We start from the raw sequence: 16,803 nt of genomic DNA on the forward strand, positions 1-16,803 counted from the left end.
AAAACTGTCTAGATGCAACCAAGACATTCGACTTTGTCCATAGTAAGATTTGTGACAAAATAGTTTCATGGAATAATGCTGAATATTTAATGTTTTAATTTAACTAAATGGACCTGCTGAGAAAAATGGAGTAACAATGGCACTCTCCAGTTCTCCAGGATTCACTCCTCGATTAGGCTGAGCTCGTTGGTGTAACGTGTTTTTCATCCGTCCTCTCTCAGCAGCTGCTACTTTAACTACAATTAGGTCTTACAGCGCCTAACCCACATGACTTCGAATGAGCTTAAACAACCACTTCCAGTAGTGACTTTCTATTGAGTTTTAATCAAGATTTCTACTTTGTTCTGTCTTCTCTCACGGTTGCCTGGCCTGCAGATTTTACAGGTCAAGGAACCATTCAGAAAGCTTTAATTAGCTTTCTCAAGCTAGTGAGTTCTCAGGCGTCATACAAATTGTTCTGTCAAACCCTGTCTTTGAGCCAGTTCCTGCCAGCTTGGATTGTTTGGGTGTGAGCTCAACAGAATAAAGGCCTTTTAATCATGTTCAAATTCATTACCCCCCAAATGAGTAATGTTTCATTCTCATCAGTCACTTTGCGCCTTATTCGTAGTTAAAGCTGCCCCTCTGCCCGTGACAGACACCGCCGACCTGTTTAGTGTGACTTCCATCATCATTACACTGGATAGATCTATCCCTGGCACATTTTGGAGGGTAGTTGTAATAACAAGTCCCAGCTGATGCACTGAGACACAGAAGAAAGGTAATTTTGGACTTGAGAGTAAATCCAAGCACACAGTGTCTTCAAGAAGACAGCAGGACAGCGAGGAATCTCAGACAAAAATATGAGCTTTGGTTTAAAGATGAAATATGGCAGTCTGACCCCATTCCCTTTTCCCCAGATCTAATTCAGCTGAGCCTAAATGGGGATGGGTATTGCCTAATCTGATAACTTGCCAGACCTGAAGTGTCTTTTTAAAACCGGTTTCCGGGGAACTGAATTTCAATCCTGTGAGCAGTAAATGAGGAGGAGATTTATGTGGCTGTGCGTGGGAAAAGGGTATAAGAAGGCAGCAGCAGCAGTCGCTTTATACTTTGTCACGTTCACAAAGAAGGCATTAGGGTTTCGACCCACTTCATGCAAGGACAAAATAATGCTGCTGGTCTCTAATGCTGCCATAATGGCCATTGTTATCATCCATGTCAACTTTATTCTCATCGTCATTGTCACCATGTTCATGTAAAATTCTGTCCCAACATTACTGTACTTCTATTAATCTTATGACCGTTTTTCTCATGTCAAGCCATATCACGCCATTCTAAGCTGTTAACACTTGAGAGAGGGGAGGGGGTGTGTGGGTGTTAAAGAAGAGGAGTTATACAGTAAAAGGAGCAGCCGTTATTTACCTCTCTCCATCTCTTTCTCCCTATTTTTCCATCCCTCTTTCTCTCACTAGCTTCTGATGTGAGACTGATAGAGCTTGGAGCACAGCCACTCGCTGTCAGGTCCCAGCTAATGGAATCAACACAGTTGACGGATAAACCCACCGAAAATAAGTTGTCAGAGAGCTGCGGGCCCTTCATCAACCTCCCTGCCATATGTGGCACTGCCTTGACCCCTCCCAACACCATATCAAGGGGGTGTTTTATCTTCAGCATGCTGAAATTACATTTCAAGTTTTTATTTATTAATGTATACTTTTTGTTCTGTGTGACATAAAACATTGGGTTACGGTTGCTCCTAGGGTCAGAGATATGCTCTGAGGAACATGTTTACCTCCAAAGACATGAGTTGAATGGTTTAGGGAGGAATAGTTTGGGAAATATGCTGATTTGCTCTCTTTGAAAGCAGTTGGTGAGCATAAAGCCTGAAAACAGAGAACCTGTTGTTGTGTCCGTTTGCTTGATTTGTTCTAAAAATAGCTTGTGAAAAAGACGTGTGGTATGTTTTATGACTGCAACAAACTGACTTAACTTTTTATCTAATCCATGAATTAATTAATCCATCTGTAAAACATAACAAAGGATTCTGGTCACAGTTCTTAAAGATCCAAGGAAATGTCTGATAATGTAAGTGATTCAAAATCCAATGACAATCAATTTACAGTAATACTAAACACAGCCAATCCTCACATTTTAACGATTGAGGTTTTGAGGAATCCACACATTTGAGAACTAGTTTGAAAAGAGAGAAATGATAAAGACTTGCTGGTGTTTTTTTGACGACAGACTCACTGATTTAATAATCGGAGCAGATATAACAATTTATCTGCTGGTCTATTTGTTGGCCAGTTTTCTGTGTTGGGCAGTCTCATGGTGATAAAAGACTCTGGGGCGTTAATGCTTGCTTAGGTTTTTGTACAAATTAAATAAATTGGATATATTGCTTCAATATGTAAATTTAAAAAACAGGGCTGGTAGGAGGATTTTATTGCCTCTGAACAGAGCCACGCTAGCTGTTACCTTTTTTTCTATCTTTATGCTAAGCTATGATGACCTGCAGCTGGCTGTTTCAGGTTTAATGTACAAATATGAGAGCAGTATCAAACTCAGCCAGACAGCTATTTCCCAAATGACAACACATTCATTAAACATGCACAGTTAGACAGACTGAGCCACACAGCTTCTAAACCCATACAAAGCCCAACTCCAGAAGAAGATATACGTATGTACTTAAAAACAGAAATTGAATGAGGTAAAATTGAAGGTTTAAGCAAATTCACATGAGAAAAAAATTGTATGGAAAACCACTGAAAAGACTAACACAGGTAAGATAAGATAAGACTAGTCAGGTCAAGGTAAACCTGAGCACAAACACTGAGCTGAGTACCAAGTGCAAATACAAAGACCTCATGTTTGTCCAGCTAAGTATTTCTCAGACTGCGTCATTTGTGCCCTCCACCAGGCAGCACAAAATTCCCCAGACTACCTCTGGTCAGCAGAGATAGAGGGAAGAGGAGAGTGAACTGCTTCTGAGCTCCAGAAACACGATGACTTGCTGTGCTCTCTCTCCCTAGAATGTAGCAAAAGCTCTGCTTGCTCTAAGCCTAAAGGATCTAATAATCTGTGAAGAAATTTTGCTTGTGTACTGACTCAATCAATACTGTGTGTGAGTAAAAGACATCTCTCCCCAGGACTGGGCTGCATTCACCGTGGACTTAATGTACGAACAATACGTCTCCCTACAGCTGTCCCCATGGTGTCCGCACGTTTCATGTAGTCACTGCTTACAAGAGAAAATATCCTTTTCTTACAGAAAGTCTGCTCATCTTCCACATCTACAGCACAGGATGGTAGCGGTTTTCTCATATGATGTAACCCTCATCCAGTTGCCAGAATCCATGAAAGCAGCTGTGCTCAATGCCAGTCTACTGCGGTGTTCTCTTACTCACAATCAATGGATCTGGGCTAATCTGTCAAACCGAGGAGGCTGCTCTAGTCTCCTTCATCTACTATTCATTTAGAGAAAAGTCTACCAGTTACCCAAACACTGATTTGATTAACAAGAGACATGCAATGTACGCAAGAAGAGGAAGAAGAAATAGGTCAAGGATTTCACACAGCCACTGCATCCCTGAGTCCTCGGTACAGTACCTCAGAGCTCCACCAGGAGCCACTGTAGATCCATCTGTGCTTCAGAGGCAGACCAGCAGACAGAGGGAAAAGAGTGGGGGGCACGCAGAGAGGTAAAAAGAACTCAATGTATTAGATCAGCTACCCCACTGGTTTTGTATACCGACAGCTGTGCTCTATAACCCACTTGACAAGATTAAAAGTCCAAACATATAAACAAATAGACAATCTGCATCCTGGCTAGGAGAGGCACCGTCATCGAGCCCGGCTCCCTCCCTCCGTCTTCTTCTGCACCTTGTGAACTGCAGATGAGACGGGGGAACAGGGTTGGAGCGTAATTCGGTGCTGCTTATAAGATCACAAAATGTGACCCACTTAAATGTTGCGCTGACTAAAAGACGCAAGATTCTAATAATATTTCAGGACTGTTTTTTTTTTTAAATATTAAATCCTGAATATTATTCCATGCATGCAGCGTGATACAATCCCTAACCTCTCTGTGCCTGGCTTGTGGGTGCTGGTGCATGGCTGTGCCATTGTTTGCAGACAGAAAGAGGAAAAAGAAGGCGAGACAGAGAGAAATGACTGATGACAGATCCACAATGCTCAGCAGTACATCTCTCACTACACATCCATACAGCCAGTCCTCCTCCAAGCCAAGGCATCCATCCATCCGTCCTCTTGCTTGCTGCTGGTGCTTTGTGTTTTTTGTTTAGTTTGTTCTGACATGTTAATGGGACAGCTGATGGACTGGCAGTCTGATCCAGCTAGAGGGGCAGGGGCTGCTGGGTTTATTTTATTCTGACAGCGAAAGGGAAGGTCAGCATGCTCATAGCTCACCTGCCTTCTCTTCTCTTTCTCTCAATCTCAGTCTCTGCTCCTTCTCATCCTTCCTACCTGATTTCTGCCTTTGTCTCATTTGTTTCCATCTCCCACGGTGTGTTTTTGGGCACATCCGTCTCGGCTCATTTCCTCTCTCATGTTTAGAGCTCCTCTGAAACATTTCCCCAATGATTGACCGATGGCTGCAAGGGAAATTGGGACAACAAATTACATGAACTTTGATGCAATACTGAAAGAAATACCCCGCAACAAAAGTAAGAGAAGCTCAGAAAGCACCTTCTGCAAGGGAGAAATGGGCTAAAGGCAACAAAGGCATTATGAAACTCACAGGGCTAATCTCTAGAAGAGTTTCCACATCCTGCAGACTGCCAGGAGGAGAAATGTTTTAAAAGTAAGTACACTGAAAGAAAACACAAACTTAACACAGACAGCAGGAGACACATGAAGTTGTACCTGCACTGTTGACTTTAAAGCAGGAACCTGTCAAGTATTCTACATAGAATGCAAACAATTTAACTTTTACACTGTGAAACTTTGTTTATGTTACAGGTTCAAAACAAAGGCAGAATCATTTGGGAAAAATTCTCCACACCTTTCCATCTCTTAATTCTAGACAGCTGCTTGGAAATGGGTCAGTATTAATGGCTGACCAGGCAGGCCTGTGTGCTGGAAGCCACAACAAGCCCACACCACATTAGGCTGCTGAGACAGGGGGTGATGGAGGAGGTGGATAACTCACTGTCCAGGCGACACTGAGGGCTGCACCGGGCAGCCATGGTACTGCCATGCACAGTGTTGTGCCTAAACGCGTTCAATGAACGATCATTCATGAACTCGTCATATTTTGGGCGAACGTGAACTGAACGTACTGTATTTCTGCACTGTATGAACTTTGTGAACGCGTTCATTCTGGCGTTTGTGAACGGCGCTCCCTCAAAGTATGACTTCGTTCAGGAGTGTGCCAGATTTCTATAGAGCCTTCCGGGTCAAAACTCAGCTAAAACACACCGTAAACATGGGTTAATATGTAGTGGAAAACCAGCCAATCTGGCAACACCTATCAGCTGTTTGGAGTGATACAGCGCGTGGCGGAGCCTCTCTGTGTGGAGGAACACTGATAGTCAGTTTTGGAAACGTGAACTTAGTTCAGAATTTTGAATTATGAACTATGAACTGAACTAGTTCATGTAGAAAGTGAACTTTCCCAACACTGGCCACGCACCACTAATGGTGCTAAAGAGTAAAGAGTGCAAGAACACTCCACAAGCCCCAAGAGCAAGCAGCAAGAGGGAATGTTGACCTTGGACCAGGACAGGTTAGGTGTGTGTTTGTCCATTCTCATTTGTTGTACTGTAAACAAAGCAGGTGCAGAAAGCAGGAAGTTGCAGGTGTAACCCTAACCAGTGACTGAATTATTTCTAAAATGGGTAAGATGGATCCCCTTGCTGGTGTCAGCTTTTCAGAAAGCCAGTGCAGGATAAATTCATACAGTTATTATGCTCCACTGTGACGGCCAAACCACATACTGTGTGCTAGATTGGAAAGTTGTTATCAGAATACCAATTGATTCTGTAATTTTGTAATAATACACTCTGCAAATGTCAACAATAATATGATTTAAGGGCCTGTAAGGAGATTTTTCACTGCTGGAAATTATTTCTTTAAACTTTTCAACACCACTACATTGAGTTACATGTTTTGTTTTCAAATATTGTTCACAAATTAGGGCTGCAACGAGTAGCATATTTTACTATCCAAATGTTCGGGGTGACTATTCGAGTAGTACTCGAGTACTCGTTTACCGACGGGGGGGGGGCGCAGCGCCATGTAGAGGGAGAGCGGAGCGGAGCACGGAGCAGCATGTGGGAGGAAAGCGGAGCAGCCGAAGAGAGCCACGTAAATCAGACAGTGAAGTAACACGCTTTTTTTCATAACAACACACTTTTTTAAAATAAAACAGCTGAAACAGTCGTTCATGTGTGATATTTTTCCTCACAGATCCGTCCTCAAATCACTCGCAATTAAAAGAGCAAAAAAAAACGGGAACGGAATTAAATTGTCCCATTAATAGGCTAAACATTTTTCTTATAACGGCAGCACACACTTCAATAAAGGAACCATTAACATTTCAGCCTAAATAAACAATAAAATATTGGCCGATACATTTTTTTTAACACACTGCTGAGGTCAGCCTTCTCTTCGCCGTTTGAAGACACGGCCGACCAGTAGGTGAAATGTTACTCGGATGCCACCCAAGCCGAGCGAGTACTCGAGTACTCGGATATCGGCTACAGCCCTATCACAAATCTATCTAAATCTGTTAGTGAGCACTTCTCCTTTGCTGAGATAATCCCTCCACCTCATAGGTGTGGCATATCAAGATGTTGATTAGACAGCATGATTATTGCAGGTGTTCCTTAGGCTGGCCGCAATAAAAGGCCACACTAAAATGTGTGGATCTTTGGGTTCAACTCATGAAAAAGTGTTGCATTTATATTTTTGTTCAGTGTATATAAAAGCAATGCTGCTATATGCAGAAACATTTCTCTTCTCCTAAAAAAAATGACTTGAATTTAAGTTAACATTTCTCATAAACAAAAAGATATGATCCTTTGTGCAATGTGCACTTAACATAATGAACAAAGACATTAAACTGTCCCCATTCCCAAGGATTTCATTAAGTTGTTTCAGCTTATTTCTCTATATTTCTCTACTGCTAATGATTTGTGAAGCATATTGTATTTCTTATTTTTACTGTGTTCTTTTTATTGTATTTTCATTGTTTTATTGTCTTAATAGAGTTAGACTTAGACAATTTTTCTGCACAGTGGGGCGACAAAGTCAAATTCTGAAACTGATTTTTAACAGGGCGGATGCAATGAAATGGTATCATATTAACATACTTATGCTGGTAGACAAGACAAACATTAAAAAGTCCAGTGTGCAGTAGCTGCTCTACAAACACACTGAAGCTGTCATTATACAGTAAGCTTACTGTATTGTCTCATTTCCACCCTTTGGGCTGTAGTAATGTTTTTGTGGCCTCGTTATTAATTAAAAAAAAATTTGTCAGCTGCCATTTACCAGATGTACACACCTTAACTAGTTGTGCTCACAGCTTTCTCTATATTATCTTCAAAGGGACATTGTGTAACTTCTCCTGTTATCTATTCGCGAAAATCGATTATTTGTTTCAAAAATATGTTTTTCATTAATCAGTAATCACCCCCATCAACAAACTGAAGTGTTCCTTTCAGCTCTGAATTAGCCGTTCATATCATTCATATCTACATGGAGCGGGTAAGCTCGGTGCTGGCTGCCATGTCGTGTTGCCATGTTTTTACGTTCAGTGGCAGCGTGACGGTAGGAAACCACGGAAACTCAGCGGAGACACCGGAGCTGTCGGCTCAGGTCGAGGTGGCGTCTGTGAAAAGTCACCGCAGTAACGCAGTGAGGAGGAATGGAGCGTTACACTGATGCTGCATTCACGTGCAGTCGGGCAGACAGCCATCAGTAACAAAGCAGATGTCATTTTAGTCACAGAAGTCGAGAGAAAGGCGGTAAAACGTGGGTCAGGTAAACAATACCACATCGCCATGACAACATATTGTCACGTGTATTGTTTTGCCTCGTGCTGACGGACCACTTGTTTACATAGAGGCTTGTTTATGCCGTTACGTGCAGAGGCTGTCGTCCATCTGCCATCTGCCCAATTTCACGTGAATGCAGCATGAAAAATACGATTGAGTTGCTTGTGATATACAACCACAACGCTAGATGGGAGTAAATCCTACACAATGTACCTTTAAGTGTTTTTTTTTCACCAGTTCCTGAGTTGTTTACAAAGCATTCCGTTATGCTAGCCTCTTTTAGATCTTAGCCCCTTTCCTCTCATTCTCCTACTCCCTATTTGTTGTTTCCAGTGTTTAGTTATTCCTTTTTCTAGTTTAGCAAGAATATACAATGACACAATAGAGGAGAGACTAAAACAGACTGTGGTCAAAATGTATTCCTGGAGCCAGACCAGGTGATGAAGTCCTATCTAAACTGCTGGCTGAGGATAAGCGTAAAAATAGTACATTATAATCAATGTCGAGTCGGTGTGTACATATGCAAAGACAATGTCGGCTTCCATGATCTTCTCAGAGTCCTTGCTCATATCTGACCTGCTGCAGCTGAACATGTCATCATTCACCTGCTACCTGTCGAGCTGGTATCCAGTGAATGACCTAGGCTTTGTAGATAATTAGTAGACTTTCCTGGTCTGACCTGGTCTGATTAGGGGAGACAGTACACATCTCATGTTGAATGGAGCAGTTCTCATTTCTAGGAATCCGACCAAGTTTATTTGAAGACCAAATCCATGACAACCCAGAGTTGAGACCAGGAGGCTGAGTAGCAGTCTTACACGCTTCTCTGCGCTTCCATTAGAACAGTTACCCACCCAAAACCCCACAGAGACTGTGTCTGTCCCCCAATGACTTTAATTAATTAAATCAAAAAACCCAACAACAGAGGGGGAGTTATCCATAAGAACCCAATAAAAATGAGCATCATCACTGCAATACTATAATAAAGCTGGGCCAACTGTGTATGCAGCATTAGATACTTCAAGTTCGTATAGACCTGAACCTATAAATTTAAAATTCTGATTCTTTTTCCTGTTGCAGTTTTTCAAGCCTTCGTGTCTCTGGTTTAGTGGAAACTCATTCACTCCTGTTGTAAATCGTCTCATGTGATGCTACTCAACCAGTCAATTTAAAGGCTCAGTGTGTAATCTGAATAAAAATCTGAATACCACCCATTAATATATTAGTATATAATTAGTATAATGGGCTATTTGCACAGCTCCACTACTTCCTGAACTTAATGCTGCTCCTTTGTTTCCTGTCTTACATTATTGGACACACTGATTAATCCAGGTGTGTCTGAGTAGTCACAATGGTCAGACACACCTGGATTAATCAGGTTGTCCAATAATGTAAGACAGGAAATGGAGGAGCAGCATTAAGTTCAGGAAGTAGTGGAGCTGTGCAAAGAGCTCATTGCTATAAAATAAAATCTGTTTGGTTTGCATAGCCTTATAATTATTCTTTTATATGTATACAGTATATAGCAAAGGTCTTGCTTTAGGGAGTGTCGCCATCTTGTGGCACCATGTTTGTACGGCAGCCCAAGCGGAAAATCCAGACAGCCAGAGAGCACGTTTTGCGCGGATAAATAAGACAACGAAGAAGAAAGCGGAAAGAAGGAAGGAGTAGGAATCACCTTTTTTTTCTCCTCCAAGGCCACCGTCACTTTGTCGACAGGAGGGGTGAGTGCGAGCAAGTGAGTGAGTGCTGCAAACTAGAATCTGAATGCTATCACGGTTTTACCCCCTGTTAAGATGTGAAATGGAGTTGACAAAAAGGAAGAATTTCATTTTTATTATGCTTTATGTAGCAGTTTTTCAAAAGCTCTCGGCTATCTGCTTATTACTTATTACAGCCCTTGTTTTCATTGAAATGAGAAAAGAACAATTAATTATTATTGGAAGAGTTATTATTTATAATCCCTCCCATTTGCTCCCCTGAACCAACGATCCAGACCTTTGCTTGAGGACATTTTGTCTAGCCGGACCTGTTTGAATTTTAATTGACTACCCCTCAACTAAATGAAGCTACTCCCCCCTGTCTTACATTCTTCGAGGCAGCTGGGAGGTGGAAGGTGGAGCAGCAGCCATCTTCAGTTCAAGCCTATTAATCAGACCTAAGACTAAACTCAATGAAAAAGACCTTGTTCTTCGTCTTCCACGTCCAACCAGGAAAACACTACAATCAATTCTATTTGTTTTACTGCACCATGCTCTGGCAAGCAATCTGAATATTCATTCAGTTTTTTTAAATCGAGTTTAGTGTTTAATACAATGTAATGTAGCAGGTGTTTTTAATCAATAATGATAGCCTCAGCATTGTGTTCATCTCATTATTTGTCAGTCTCTCTCAGAATTTAAATACACCCACACCCTCGACCTTGTTCTGACTTACAACACTGAAATTGAACATCAGTCATTAGGCAAAAATGTTGTCACTAGATGTCCATTTGATAGAGCTGTAGCTAAATTTAAGGAAGTCATTCCATCAGCACTTAATTCAATGAATGCCATGTCCTAATATAACAGAGGACACCTATGCTAACTTTAGTCCCTCCCCAAGTGACCATTTTGTTTATAGTGCTGCAGGCATACTGTGAACAACACAACTCTATTGCCCCTCTCAAAAAGAATACAATAAAACAAAAGAGGTGAACTCCAGGTTTTAACTCCTAGACCCACAATGTTAAGAAAACATAGCAAAAACTCATTGCAAAAAGGACATGGCATACCACCGAGTCTGGCAAGACAGTCTAAAAGTATATAGGAATGCCCTCTGTAACAGCTTACTCATTATAAATAGAAGGAAAAAAAGGGAGACTATGTTTTTTCCAGCATTAACCAGGCCGCCAGAGTCATAACTCTTCTCAGTTCTCAGTATAATTTCACAAGCTTCTTTGAGGATTAATGATCTATTGCAAACAAAATTCATTGAGTGAGAGGAAGCACAGGCACTGGGGGACATACAAACTCCACCCAGAATCAAACCCAGAACCCTCTTATTGAGGCAAGAGTGCCAACTACTACATCACTGTGCCGCCCCTTCCTGCCCTTAATTGGCACCAATATATTTTCAAACACAGAAACCTTAAAGAGGAACTATGCAGGATTGTATCTTAAGTTAAATTTTTACTTTAATTAAACAGCTTTGGAGTAATTGTGATGGTTTAATAAATGGCTTAAAGCTATGGTCTACGATTTGGAGCATTGGTAATTATTATTAACATAGTTTATACAGTGATTATGGTCCTGTGGTCTGATATACACAATATAAATAGCAAAAAGAACCAAAAAAATCCATTCAGTCTATCAGCCGTGGGCCTGCATAGAAATTGACCAATGGGTGCCGCGCGCCCCGTCCGGCTCCCACTGGCTCGTACCCTCCATCCAATCCCCTCGTCTCGCCTACTCCTCCTCGACCCGCCTCGTCCCCACCCCCTTCCGCTTAGAAACTACAAGTAGTTGTAACCGCTCTGAACTGCTCAGCCACAGACACATGAACCCACCAATTCAGCGCCTTCTGCCCCCCACCCCCGGTCGGTCTGCTGCTGAAAGCCCCACTATAGGATTCAGAGAAGCACAGTACAGAAGCACAGAATGTGTTGCTGCTAGGGCTGGGCGATATGAGAAAAAATCCTATCACGATAATTTTTTTCATATCAGTCGATATCGATATATATCATGATAGGACTCAAGTCACTGTTTTTGTCAAGCCTAAATGTTCCATCATACTCACAAGTGAGATTTGAAGATATCAGAAGGTTATTTCTGATTTAAATATTTATTTTTCGTCAAATATTGAACATTTCAGATGTAATGTGTCCTGCCTCAGGCTCTAAGTTTGATTTATAGTTGTATTTGGCGCCCCCTAGCAGTGGGTTTGTTCTAAGCAGGAAATAGTCTGTCCCTTTAATTTATGTCATGTGACTTATGATGAGCAGCCATTTTGTTTCTCTTGCAAGCTAAGGATCGGGCGTGCTTCATCTGCTGCCATCTTCTTCTTTGCGCTTGTGAACGCATCGTCTGTAAGTTGATAATTGTTGTGTATATAAAGTGCAAGTGCATTGTTATAATTTAATATGTTTACCTCAGAAATTCATGTAACACGAAGTATTTAAAAAATCATAATTTAGCATATGTAGCATAGCAGTTAGCTAGCAGTTAGCTACATCGTTGGTTGAACAGCTCTGTAAATTTAAGTTGTTAATGTACTTTATTTTGGTGTTTTTCTACAGTTTCACTCTGTGTGAGTGCAGCTAAGGCATCTTATTAAAGAGTATTACGAAGATGACTCCTGACTCCGGCACTTACTAGAGTTTGGCTTGCTGTTGAATCATGTCCCGCATGATGAGAACAGTATATAATGATTAACATATAAAAGCAATGAGTAGCCTAATAACAGTTTCAGATAAATAAAACTGGTATTATATACAGTTAGTTTCAACCAAATAATTTGATTGGACAAGAGACATACATGAGTGCTGATATACAGTACAACAGCACTGGGTCTTTTTACAGACATTATCACTCCGCTGTTCAGGCGTTCTTTAACATTACATCAGACAGGAGTTAGGTCAGACTAAAGCCAGGCTCCCCATACAGGAGCTGCTCCATCTCTCTGCTGCTGCTACAGTTATAAACGGACGTGAACATTAAAACCCGGACCTGACGTGGCCCGTCTAATTAGAGATCATTCTCAGCCTAAACCCGGCTGGAAAAGAAATAGGAAGAGAAATCGCCGCGGTTAGCGTTTGCTTCGCAAGTGGCCAGTGTTTAGGTCGGCACAGCTGAACAGTGTCGCTCTGGTGTGAGGAGCAGCAGCGGCAGCGGCAGCAGCAGCAGCAGCAGCAGAGCGGCCACGCCGTGACTGCGCTCCCTTTGATGTGTGACGGCGAGCCGCTCCGACTGCCTGCTGTCTCCGTGGTTAAAGTTTAGTGTTGTTTACAGTACTGTATCAGAGTTCCATCAATCTGGGTTAATGTAAACATGACGTACCACGTCTTTTCGCGGTCACTCGTCCTAGTTCTCCTCCATTTTTTCTTTCGAGGCAACACTCCTCTCTCTCTCTTTTTACTGGCGATGCCCCGCCGCTGACGCCAGGCGGCCGCAGCCCAAACATTACCACGTGTTGTTGTGCTGTGTACAGTCTTCCTGTGCTGTGTCAATCTAACCTGGTTGGCTCAGCCAGTGGTTCAGCGCGGCGCAACTCTCGTTTTCATTGGCTGTTTCAAAACATGAATGAATGAAACCTATCGACTTTCTATCGACCACGTTTCATATTGCTATTGAGTAAAGTTATATCGCGATATATATCGTTATCGTTTTATCGCCCAGCCCTAGTTGCTGCCCTTATTACCGGTACCGGTGGCGCGTCGAGTCTACCTGATCCTCTCCCCGACACACAGCGGCTTCCAGCTGCAGCTGACCGGGGTGCTCTGCACCCTGCACACCGCGGCCCTGCTGTGAGCTACTGTCTTCCTCCTCTCCCTGTCACACAGCTGCTTCCAGCCGCAGCCTGAGCGGGTCTCTCTGCACTGCGGCGCCGCGGAGCTCCAGGCCCCGGTCTTTCTGCTCCTCTTCCCCAGGCACAGCACCATGTGGCCGGTCACCCAGCGCGTGGAGTCTCCCTGTAGCATGAGGCTGTGCTAATGGTTGCTAATGGCGGCGCTGCTCGTACCAGCGGTCGCCCGCCGCGGTCCCGTTGCCGGGGACGGCGACAACGGTACTGGCACATCGCCTCATCACCGGCTGCTGGTGCACAGCGGCGGCATCGGGGCTGGCGCCGCCGCTATTAGTGGGCTAGCGCCGAGCACAGCCTCATGCTACAGGGAGACTCCTCGCGCTGGGTGACCCAGGACAGGGTCCTGTGTGTGGGGGAGAGGAGCAGGAAGAGTCGGGGCCTGGAGCTCCGTGGCGCCACGGTGCAGAGAGGCCCGGTCAGGCTGCTGCAGCAGCGGTGCTGAGTTTATGTTGAACAGGTAATCTTTGGTTTTATTGTGGAAGTTGTGACTGTGAATATGACATTTTACTCGGCATTCAAAGCCGCGTTTGGTTTCTGCAGGCAGCAGGCTTGTTGCTTGCTCCGCTCTGCTCTGTGAGGGGAGGGGGGGGAGGCGTGTCGCGAGGAGGTCCCGAGGGGCGGGCCATACGAGCTCAGAGGGGAGGGGCGGGGGTGTGTGAGAGGTGCTTTTTTCAAATTTTTCTCATCCTCTTTCAAAACGTAGACCATAGCTTTAACTTGTTATGAGGGAGAATGGAGGCTCTCTGCCTTTCATGTGCGTGTCACTTATTGCATCTCTTGGCTGTAAAACAATTTTGCAAGATAGGGGCTGCCGCCCCAGCGTTCCAGCTCTTGTTTCTGTGCACCACGACACAAACGCGCCCGTAAACTGTAATCTCTTGTTTATGACAGATTAAACTACATAAATATACATGTAATATATGATATATAACATCTACGCTCTATTGATTGCTTTCTCGCCGGCTTTGTTGTAAACAAATGCACATGGCCAGGACGAGGTTTAGCAAAACAGCGGAAAAGCGACTGGACTTGCATAATTTCCTCTTCCTCTTCTCCACTTTTAGTGTTTTAACAGGTGCTAATTCTAATAACGTTTTTAAGGCACCAACAGATAATCTTTGTGAGAACTTTGCAGACCACTTCAGAACCAAAATCAAGGACATCAGATCCTGCCTTTTATCCCATCAAGTTTTATCTGTTGACACTTGAACTGTTGTCCTTGCCTGAGGAAACACTGGAGAGTTTTGCCCTGGTTGATGCAAGGACGCTTGGTCGAGTTTTCTCCCAAGTAAACCCAACAACCTGCCTTTTAGATCCCATTCCCACATCACTCTTAAAATCATTTTATGGATTCTTTGAGGAACAGTTTTTAAACATCATGAATTGCTCTCTTCATACGGGAGTCTTCCCCACCGCGAAGAAGAGCAATTTAGATCCAAGTGTTCTTAATAACTACCGACCTGTATCCAACTTACCATTTTTAAGTAAAGTTTTAGAAAAACTGGTTTTTAACCAAGTTAATGACTTTTTAAACAGAAAGAACATTTCAGAAAAGCATCAGTCTGGTTTTAGGAAATACCACAGTACAGAGACAGCACTTTTAAAGATTTTAAACGACATCAGGTGGAATTTGGATAATAAAAAGCTCACAGTGTTGGTTCTACTGGATCTAAGCGCCGCTTTTGATACAGTAGACCATCACATTTTATTAAATAGGCTTAGACACCTGGTGGGCCTCTCTGGTACTGTTTTTAACTGGTTTTGTTCTTATCTCACAGACCGATGCTTTTATGTAAGTATGGATACATGTTCCTCAGAAATCCATGAAATTGGATGTGGGGTTCCCCAAGGGTCAATTTTAGGTCCACTTCTTTTTAATCTGTACATGCTGCCCCTTGGGGACGTCATCAGGAGGCACGGCATCAGCTTCCATAGTTATGCTGACGATACGCAACTGTACATCGCCGTGTCTCCTGATGACACAGGGCCAATTGATGCCCTTTTTAACTGCATTTTAGACATCAAGTCATGGATGGCAGTGAATTTCCTACAGCTCAAACAGGACAAAATCACGCGTAAAAAAAAATAGTGCCGTTCACCGAGAGCTATGATGATCCTCTGCACTTCATCGCGACTGTACTTGATCCGCGTTATAAGGATCATTACTTGGATGTGGGAATAAAACATGCTGGCTCTTATCCCGTTTCCCGAGCGAGCTGTTTGCTCGCGTCATCACAAAACTTGTTTGACATGCACTGATAAAGTAAAACGTGGTCTTTTTTACACGTATTAATATGCATAATTGCTGATCTGTATTGTGTAGCCGTTTGTAGGGCTGCAACAACTAATCGATAAAATCGATAAAAAACGATTATTAAATTCGTTGGCAACGAATTTGATTATCGAATCGTTGGGTAGCGATTAACTTGGCCCAGAGCCAGGGAAAAAAAGAAAAATATTTCTTATCTTTACCCGTGTCCAAAACAGTCAGCAGCAGCAGTCATCCAGCTCCAATAATCCACTAATATTATTTCCGTTCACATCACGTTCCTGGCGGCCAGCCTGTTTCACAAGACAAGAATGAGGAAAGCACATCATATTTCTCATGTGTTAGTGATCTGCTCTTGCTCTTGGTGAGACCCAAATTAGAATTTAAAACCCTCCACACCTACAAAGAGGTCTTTGTACCCTATTACCCCACTAGAACACTGTGTTCCCTGACAACTCAGAGGCTTGTATGATTTGTACAGTCTCTAAGTAGAATGGGAGGCAAAGCCTTCAGCTCTTAGGCCTCTCTCCTTTGGGAATATCTTCCAGTTTGGATTTGAGAGGCATGCCCGCTCCTCTCTATTGAAGAGAAGGCTTCAAATTTTCCTTTTTGATAAAGCTGATAGTTAGGGCCTTGGATCATCCCCATCCCCCCTAAGCTGCAAAAGGCCTATATTGCTGGGGAACTGCATGTTACGATCTCAGGACCCTTTCACCTTTGTTTTTTACTTTCTCTCCTATCTGTCCCCCTGTCACTTTCTGCAGATATTTCTGCCTCTAGCGTGGAGTCTGGATCTGAGATTGCAAGTAAACCGCTGTCCCATGATCCTGCTCAGCATCCACTGCAAGAATTAGTATTATTAGTCTAACTAGCTGCGGAAAATGTTTATTTATCATTATTTGACTAAAAACTATGCATCACTTTGGACCCCTTTAGCTAGTAGTAAGTAGTAGACTTACCGGTAAGACT

General features: G+C 42.9%; 1 long non-coding RNA gene across 1 annotated transcript in view; it reads right to left on the reverse strand.

The window, feature by feature from the left end:
• The window catches only part of LOC146979050 (uncharacterized), a 129,321-nt gene that overhangs the window by 62,864 nt on the left and 49,654 nt on the right, over window positions 1-16,803 (reverse strand). Inside the window, exon 2 of the long non-coding RNA XR_015037153.1 lies at window positions 4,468-4,595. This is a non-coding gene — a long non-coding RNA (uncharacterized LOC146979050). The remainder of the gene's footprint in view (window positions 1-4,467; window positions 4,596-16,803) is intronic.

This window comes from Trachurus japonicus, chromosome 11 (genome assembly GCF_045865225.1).
Source record: "Trachurus japonicus isolate A0001 chromosome 11, Traja_1.0".
Classification (NCBI taxonomy): domain Eukaryota; kingdom Metazoa; phylum Chordata; class Actinopteri; order Carangiformes; family Carangidae; genus Trachurus; species Trachurus japonicus.